This window comes from Odontomachus brunneus, unplaced genomic scaffold (genome assembly GCF_010583005.1).
Source record: "Odontomachus brunneus isolate Ranch 3 - 2012 unplaced genomic scaffold, Obru_v1 Obru_scaffold_026, whole genome shotgun sequence".
NCBI lineage: Eukaryota > Metazoa > Arthropoda > Insecta > Hymenoptera > Formicidae > Odontomachus > Odontomachus brunneus.
Window position 1 is genome coordinate 146,348 of NW_022639476.1, and position 9,495 is coordinate 155,842.

The 9,495-nt window shown below is 41.9% G+C and overlaps 1 protein-coding gene across 2 annotated transcripts in view; it reads left to right on the forward strand.

Moving 5' to 3' along the window:
* LOC116842645 (protein cortex-like) overlaps window positions 1–9,495 on the forward strand; it is a 39,471-nt gene that overhangs the window by 2,205 nt on the left and 27,771 nt on the right. The window lies entirely within an intron of this gene.

The window sequence follows — 9,495 nt, forward strand, 5'->3', positions numbered from 1 at the left end:
TCTCTCTCTCTCTCTCTCTCTCTCTCTCTCTCTCTCTCTCTCTCTCTCTCTCTCTTATTATGTTTCTCTGTTCGTTGAAATATTTGTTGACATACTTCGTGTAAAATTAATTATCTAATTATATGTTATAATTAGAAAGAGTGCAAGTTCGTCAAAAAGAGATTCTTTATCAGGAGAATCGTCTTCGTTAACAATCTTTATTAGCGAGAATTTTTTATTAACGAGAAGCTTTTTCCTTTCTGTTAAAGAAAGGAAGAAGGAAGATTTTTCCTTTCTGTTGAAGAAAGGAAGAAGCTTTCCCGTTAATGTAAAAGAGTCGATGAGCTTAGAAAGGAGCTCTCGATCGAGAAAGTCAGGATTCGCTGGGCAATAATAAGCGAGGTCGTGACCGACCTCGCTTACCTCGCATATATTCAACAAATGCATACCTATTAAATGTATACATCACGTGGCATCCTTTGCGGAGACGAAATCCACTCGCGATTAAATCCATCGATGATCCATTTAATCGCGCCAATGCCGGAGATAACTTGGGACTTAGCAGGCCAGTAGGATTCAAACGCAGCCACCACAGGACCACTAAGGCCCAAATCATCTCCGTCATTCTTCGCTCCGCGACATCCGTCACGCGAGTGTCGATGGCGTCTGAAAGAATAATCCAAAAGTGATTGTTTACTTTCTGCAACTTTATCACTCGCGAGATATCCGTCTCGTTACAAATGTGTTCGTACAGTTTTCATTAAATATATATAATATAAATTATATTATAAAATATAAATTATGTATATAAAAAAAACGAAATGTAAATCTCAAAAATATAATATCATTAAATAATTTAATTAAAAATTGGATCAATTATGTAAATTAGATAAATTGTACAATAATCTAAAATTTTTGGTGTAATTTTAAATATTTGGAGAAATACTTGGAGAAAAATTTCCCCTTTTCTCGACGAGATAGCATTTTGTCACACTTTTCGGCCAATTTGCAGGCATTTCGACTCGCTCTATCTGTCAGTGCGTCAAAAGTATTTAAGAACCATATCGGGGTCGCGGTTTCATTCATTACGCTAGATATACCACAAGTAGAGTGCACCTACTCATCCGCAGCGATTTTATACACGCCACGACGTAACGGGTGTGCCGGAAGTGTTTGTAAGAGAACAAGATAAAAGGTGACTGCCGGGGTGCACGCGAGATACTGGTGTTGCGATCGTTGTTCACGTAATACGTGACGAAGCATCCAATTCTATTTGACGCCGTTACTATTCACGGATGAATAATGTAACAGAAAGCTTTTAATAATCCCCGAAATAAGCGGTGTTATAATGCTATTGGCCGACTCGATCAATTATGCGATTATGCTAAAATGAATTGTTTGCGGAGTAGGAAAAGTTTATCACTTGCCTGAAAATATGAAAGATTATGCACAATTTAAGAATTAAAATGCGCAGGAGAAACTTCGATAGCTGAAACATAAACAACGCGAATAGTGCTGCGCGAATGAAAGAGTTTTCTGTGATCGAAGTATAATCAGTGGAGGATAAGTGGCAACAGCTTCTTCTCAATGAGTTTTACAACGTATTCAGTAGGAGAATTTCCTTTTTTTTTCTTTGTTCTTTAGCGATTTTTAAAAGATAAATTTTCTTGTTGGATATCAGATGCCTTCTAAAGTTCATTGAAGTAAACGTATGTGGGCAACTTTCCTTTCACTAAATATATTTTGACGAGATATTATTGTATTGTGTCACATAAAATCATGCATCAAAGAAGAAGTACACGTATACGCATTTTCATCTCCACTTAATCCGAATTGAATTTCAGAGAATTTTAAAGAGAGATAGAGAGAGAAAGAGCTTATAAAATATAGAATGCACAACTGCATCAACAACAAGCGCGCGCGCGCGCGCGCGCGACACTCCGTATACAATTAATTTCTGAAATTAATTGTAAACAAGTAAATGGGACAAGCAGATCGATGCGAACCGATGTGGAGCGGTGCATCTAGTCACGTCGGTCCGTATTCCTCGTGGATAATGTCGGCGAGCGGTTGTTGCGTGGGCGCGTAGCCCTTGCTGCAAAGGGTTGCGCTCATAACGCCGTGCGCGCGCCCGCGATTTGTGTAGGCCAGCAGCGCGTCGTTTGTCGTACGCTTCGCATTTACGGTTTGATTTATGCACACGACGGAAATATATTCGGATATCCTGAAAGGGAAGAGCAAAAGAGAAAGAAAGACAAAGAAGAAAAAACTCCGGAATCAATTCGGATTATGACAATTGTTATTGCGAAAACCGCTGTTGAAGTATAAGAATGCAACACGGCGTTACATCGACGCAAATTACGCGTTGATGAGGTTTTGTCGATCTTATCGATTCTCATGTTATCGCGATTCGGCGGCATAGCGGCAATGAGAAATTCGTTCATTTTGAAACCCCCGCGAGTCTCTTATGGATGTTACTTGATAACGTAAGCAACAAGCGTGGCGAGCAGACACCTACGTAACAGCACTGTGAGACATCCTCCCCGACATGGGTCGAACCGCGAACGAGATGACCGGATCTCGACGGTTGTCGCGCGTTCCACGACCTTTAACCCGTTCGTTCGATGTCGCGTCTACTCACACTCACGCTCTCTTCTTGGCTGCGCCGCCAATGCTGGCAATGGCACGTGCACGTGCGGTGCGATGCATCGATGTGCTCCCGCGTCTTGTACGCAGGTGCGAGCGGCGCATCACTACGTGCTCTCACACATTTCGTCGCCGTGCCTCGACGCTCGACGCATTACGTTCCGAACGAGTCCCGAGCCCCTCGAGTTCTCGCGACGCGTTCGCGAGAAAGCTACGCGGAAGCTAGTTAGGAAGGAAGGAAGGAAAGAATAAGAGAAAAGAAAAGAAGATTGATGTGTGGTGAAGAAAAAGAAGAGCACAGTAGAATGACAGACGGGACGATAACAACGAGCCAGTTTCTTCTGCGCGGAGAGAACGCACACCACTGAGGCAGCCCAGGACTTTTTCGACAGCGTGCGTCGCGCCACGCACGCGATATTTTTGCGCCACACGCATCGCGTGCGTGAGTGCGTGCGTGCGTGCGTGCGTGCGTGCGTGCGTGCGTGCGTGCGTGCGTGCTTGCGTGCGTGCTTACATACATACATACATACATACATACATACATACATACATACATACGTACGTACGTACATACGTACATATATACATACGTGTATATACGTGTATGTGTTTGCACACGCGTGCGTGTGAATGAGTACGTGAGTGAGTGAGTGAGTGAATGAGTGCGTGTGCTTCTGTGCATGCGTGCGTGCGTGCGTGCGTGCGTGCGTGCGTGCGTGCGTGCGTACTGTCCATCTCTTTTTTTTTGCGACCCCTCCGGCCGCTCGACCGCTACGGCGTTGGAGGGAGACAGCGGAAAATCGATCGAGCTGGACGACCCTTCTTCTTTTATGAGCCTCGATAGCAGAAAAGCGACGGAACCACACCCTTCGACCTATCGCGCAGCTTTGCCAATCGACCGACCAGTCAGCTTCATCTTCTCGAACCCTAAGGGTTGGGCCCTTCACCCTTTTGTGAGAACACGCTGTATGGGTTGGACAGGGGTTGAGAAGCGCAAGAGAGGAGGTGGCATGGTTACCGTGCGATTGTGAGAGGAAAGAGAAAAGGAGAGAGAAAGGCCAGGGGTAAGGACGAGCCTGAGATTAACCCTCTCCCGCCTAATCTTTCTCTTTAATCGAAAAAGCATCGTGTGTTTGCTTTGCTATTGGAAGAAAGGATTTCGAATTTCACACAGGGCGTAAGCGTAACGGAGAAGAATGTTGTTGGAGTTTAGATGCCCCGAGCACTGCATGAACATAGTCCACTGAGCTTAATAAAAAATATTTAGTAAGCCGAAACTTACTAGGCTTTCAAATTGTGCATGTCTACTAAATAATTGCATACTAAATAATTGTTGGTTATTCTGCCAACTTGTCATTTTGACACAGAGCTTGATATATCATATTATATTCCGATGCGATAAGCACGTTTTCAGAAAGACTAGTGAATTTTGACCTAGTAAATGTTAAGGGTTCATTGAAACTTAGCGTATGTACAATATTTCATTTCGTGTTTACCGCTAGCTTCAGCCAGAGTTTTTTTTCTCTTTTCCTTCTGTTTTTCTCCCTTAATTCACGAGCGCAATTTTTTTCGCGACATCTCGCGTATTCGGTGAAGTCGGGTTAAAGAAAACAATGGCCTTTTGCAGCGCGACGGTCGCCATCGTTAAGCGTCAAGCTGTTCGGTGTACCGTATATTATCTGGCATACCGTAGAGTTGCCGGAGCCGAGTATGGGCGAGTCAACGAATTATCATGGTAATCACAGAACAGTAGCCGCTGGTACCGAGAGGTCAGACCGATGCCACGAGATTGCGATGCGGGAAAATACTTGGAGGTGGACACTGTCCAGTGGTGTCCCGTCTCGAGTCCTTTTCGAACAGCGGGGTAACGAAACTTTGCTCTAGACTTTGCTCTAGGAGCAGAAATGGAGTGAAAACCAAAGAGTTTCTACTTTTAGAGAAAAGAATTTCATCTTGAAAAGTTAGTTCACGTTTTATTTTAGTAGGCGTCTCTTGCCCATATCTGCGGCAGGTACCAGCGATCAAGTTGCTAATGAGAATCAATCTCAGGTAGTAGAGTGATGTCAACTGACATATTAATAACGTCTTAATGACGTTTTTAATGACAACAATACGTCATTAGGATGTCTTTAGATGTCATCTTGGGGATCGTTCGATAATCTGTCGATCGGCGCGAAATGAAGGAACTTTTCAGTGGAAATGCATGTCTTGAATGTGAATTAGTATAACGGAGATTACGTGTTAGTACGCAGGGAAAGCTAGATTATATATATATATATATATATATATATATATATATATATATATATATATATATATATATATATATATATATATATATATATATATATATATATATATATATATATATATATATATATATATATATATATATATATATATATATATATATATATATATATATATATATATATATATATATATATATATATATATATATATATATATATATATCCGATATTTCCCTATTCACGGCGCTTCGTTATCGCCGATTTTTTCAACGTGCGCCATTTAATCGTGCCGTGGAAAAAATAGGATCGCAGAGGCAGAATCGAGAACCACTGCATGCCTTTAAAGATAAGAGAGTCGTGATCCCGAGTAGTGCAGCATGAGAGATACGCATCTAGTATGCCCCGTATTAATAAATAATAATGCAATATCGCTGTGCTTGCGCTCGGGCAGGTTCGACCCACCGGTCAACCGCTTACCAGAGATCGTTCGCGCTTGTGTGTTCACGGTGTGTGCTTCTGACATGTTAAATCGTTGCATGTGAAATTCCGAAAAATTCAGTTTGACGTTCTCGCAAAGCAAAATATCTTCGTCGACGATTGAACCAACCAGCTGAATATCAGTCTCATTGAGAAAACTGATAACATTTGAATTTTGACATAACATTCGTTATGTCAAACCGTGTTAATGAATTTGTAATTGTCATTTACTTTTTCGCTTCAAGTTCACTTCATATTTAAGACAATTGTTTGCATTTAATCCGATATGAAATCTCTCATTCTCGAAAGATACGAAAAATATAGGGAAGATTGCAGAGAAAGGAGAATACAAGGTCATTTGGCATAAGGGGTATATTGATTATGCGTTTGGTTTATATATTTATTGTGAGAAAGAAACAGTGGAAAAAGAAAAGGCATTGCTTGCAACAGAAATGTCCTGATGAGAACATGAATACTTTTCTCAAAATTTCATTAAAATCGCAAAGATCTTATAATTAAAAAAGAGAGACATTTGTTTTAAGAGCAGCCGGGTAGATTGTTAAGCGTTTCGAAATTTCGTATCAATTGTTATATTTTATAAAAATAATTTAAATCTATTGAAATATCGAATATATGGCCAGATATGGCGCAAGTTTACACATAAACACACACGCACGCACGCACGTACGCACGCACGATACCTCGGGTTATATATCAAATTATTTCAGCAAGATAGCCACATATATAATGCAATATATATTCGTATTCCGGTGTTATTATAGCAATAATATCCAAATATAGTATCGCAGTATCGTTCCTGGGGTGTAATTCCGTAACTGTCTACCGATTCTATAGTTGTCGATAGACAGTTACGGAATAGATTTGTACCCTTGGCACAAAAGCATGAGAATAGAGTAGTCTGAAAAGTTCTATAGCATCGAAATTTGGAAAGTTTGTCAACCTGTCGAATCCTTCATCGACTATCGCTTATCGATCTTCATCTGTTGCCTTGGAGTCGCTTGTGTCGTTATTCCGACTAGTGCACTAGTCAAGTATTCATACAAAGGTGACGTGTGTACTACGTAAATTCTGCGAAAACGTTACGCAGAATTAGGCGATAGTAATGCGCGTTGCGTAGTTAACACTATGTACACCCGGACCAAGTATTCGAGGTGGTTACGCCATTTCCCGGGGTATATCGCGCGCTATCGTGGCTATTTCGCGATCGCAACGCGGCCTCTCCAGGCTCTGTTGGAGAAGAGCCTGCCACTAGGCGTGGGCCATCGTACTTGTTGGACCTTGCACCTGCAACAATCGGCATCGCATTTGCCGAGATGTCGCTTACTGTGAGTTCACAGATTATATTGTTTATACTTTTAAGTTAGTACAATTAGCAGCGAGACATTATGCGCTAGTTATCCTCTTGAAGAGAAACGGAGAGAAAAAAAAAATATATATATATATATATATGCGCGATATGATATTTTTAAAAGTATTTATCAAATTATTTAAAAGTATTTATTAAATTATAATTTGAGAAACGTCTCTTGACACAGTCGTAACAAGGACGATTTATGATTTGTAAATCGACAAAAGTCCGTTTTCTTTAAGATTTGCAACTTGCGTATTCCCGGAATGATGTAGGAAAACAAAATCTTTCCATCACTATTATACATCTATGATCGATGGATGTAAGACTGGCTACTAACCGGGTGTACAGATAAAAGCGGTAGTAGCAGCAACAGCTCCGTCACGCCGTTTCAATAGCTTTCGCGTGTAATAAAATATCGGAATTTTCTAATGGATCTTAAACAATGGCAAACGTGCAACTTGTGCAGATGTACGTTACAAGCGCGGGAGAGCGTGTCAAGTGTGCACGTTATACGTATAATACACACACACACACACATATGCACAAAAGCGCAAAAACAAATACATGTGTATTTCGCACTCACACGTATGCCGTGATCGCGACCGCGACCGACTACCTACGAGAGAACGAAGAAAAACACGATCTTTCCATCCTTGGATGTACCCGCAAAGATATCGCTTTCATTACGTTTTATCTCAAACTGCTACCAGAAGTATATTCGCGTGTTTCTCCGCGATATTTCCGATACTCGAAATATTTAACGACCGGTGTGATGCACGGCGAGATAAGAGACCGACGTCGCGGAAAGATGAACTCGGACTTTACATTTATTTTCTTTTCAAGGCGGATATCTGTTTGTACTTATTTCACCGATTTCTTGGGAGCTATCGCGACATCTCTCTGTTTCCAAAGAAAAGATTACAAATAAATAAGCAAAACAAGATAAATTCCTCTCGATTTTTACTCGTTTCCTCAATTGAAATACCACATAGAGTACAGTGCAAAAAGCACAGCCGAATTTTTCTCTTATATAGAGAGTAAACTCTCCACTCTGAATTATCGAGTGAATATTTTCACTTGGAGAATAAATCTGATATACTCTCTACGGTGACAGAAACAAAATAATCGATTGAAACATGTAATAACGAAATGATAATCTTTTAACAGGAAATAAATACGCTTTAGTTGAGTAATAAGAAGGAATAGCGCCGAGACAGAAAATAAGAAAAGACAGAAGATAAGAAAAGACGGAAAAGCAATAGCTTGAAAATTTTCAGGATTATTTTAATTACTATTACATATTGTGTCATATTATATACGCGAAATACACGCGAGACACAAAGGCAAGTTTCATCGAGGAGCGGGGAATTGGTCGGTGGTGCATCACGCGCGCATCGAGAGCAATAAATAGGAAGGAAGCTCCGCCCATGCTCGACTGTCTACCGTGGAAGCCGTGTCGTGAGTTATGACTGCTCCAGGTGAATTATAACACGTATAGCGCATACCAAAACCCACACGTGTGTACCGTTGCACGCGCTATTAAGGCGAGCTCGCTCGCGGCTGCCCCGCCGCATCCTCGCCTTCTTATCCCCTTTAGCAGAATCCTCTTCGATTTAATTTTAGAATTCTCAGCTTATTTCTTAGTTTATTGCAAGACTTGCTCGAGTGACTCGATAAAATTTCACTGACCAACCGGAAGATCTATGTACACTCGATCTTTCAAATTGTTAGTCTGCTCTCGAAATTTCTCGGAGTAGAATCTCATCGAAAGTGAGCGTGAATTCACTCGAAACCATGGATATCGGTGCTTGGAATCAAGCACAAGGATGAAATACTTAAGTTAAATTTAAAACAGAGTCTCGGTCCATGGTCTGCCATTCAAGGAAGACCTTTCCTTTTACATTTCCATCGGAGCAACCGTAATCGATTAAATTGAGAATCGAAAAAAAGAAGAAATTATATATGATATAGAATCTTTGTGTAGACGAGACAAACGCGAACGTACACAACAACCGTGTATTTGAAAATCAGCTACGCGACACGATGCAACTCGCATTGCGGAGTGTTGTAGCTCGATGTAACGCGACGGGCCGAAAGGTCACAAGTCGGCCGGCCGGCCGACAGACAGGCAGACTGGAGAGGCCGGTGGGACGCGTCTTGGCGTAGTTTAATCCGGTTAAACGTGGAGGACCTATGTGACAGACAAGCGGGACGGAGTTTGTCATAATTATTGAACGCGTAGTCTCTTTCTCTCTCTCTCTCTCTCTCTCTCTCTCTCTCTCTCTCTCTCTCTTACGGGCACGCGCAGCGCTTGAAAAATATAAATATACCGTTAATGCAGCGTCAGCTTATTCGATACGTCGTATTTCCGTGTCGAATCTAATAGAGACCGTTCGCCGACCGGCCCCGTACGTCAGAGAGAGGCCACGACCTTCCAAACCTGAAGGTTCGCCGCGCACGAACGCGAACGTTGTATACAGTTGTTGAAAAAGGCGTCCCGTGCGCGGGACTGATATTCGAAGTAGAAGTAGCCTCCGCACCGAGGGTGCCAATTAAGTGGAATTACGCTGTTCGGCATGTGTATCCGCGTTTCTGCTGCAAGGAGGAAATGTATCTTTCCGACTCGCGCGCGTCTCGGATTTATGCTTTCGTGCCTGTCGGGCACTTATCGTAATGGAGCTCATTCGGAGCCTCTCCGCGTTTCGTAGTCCGCTTTTCTACATTCGACGAGGAGACTTCTTTCTCTCTCTCTTTCGCGCGCGTGCGATT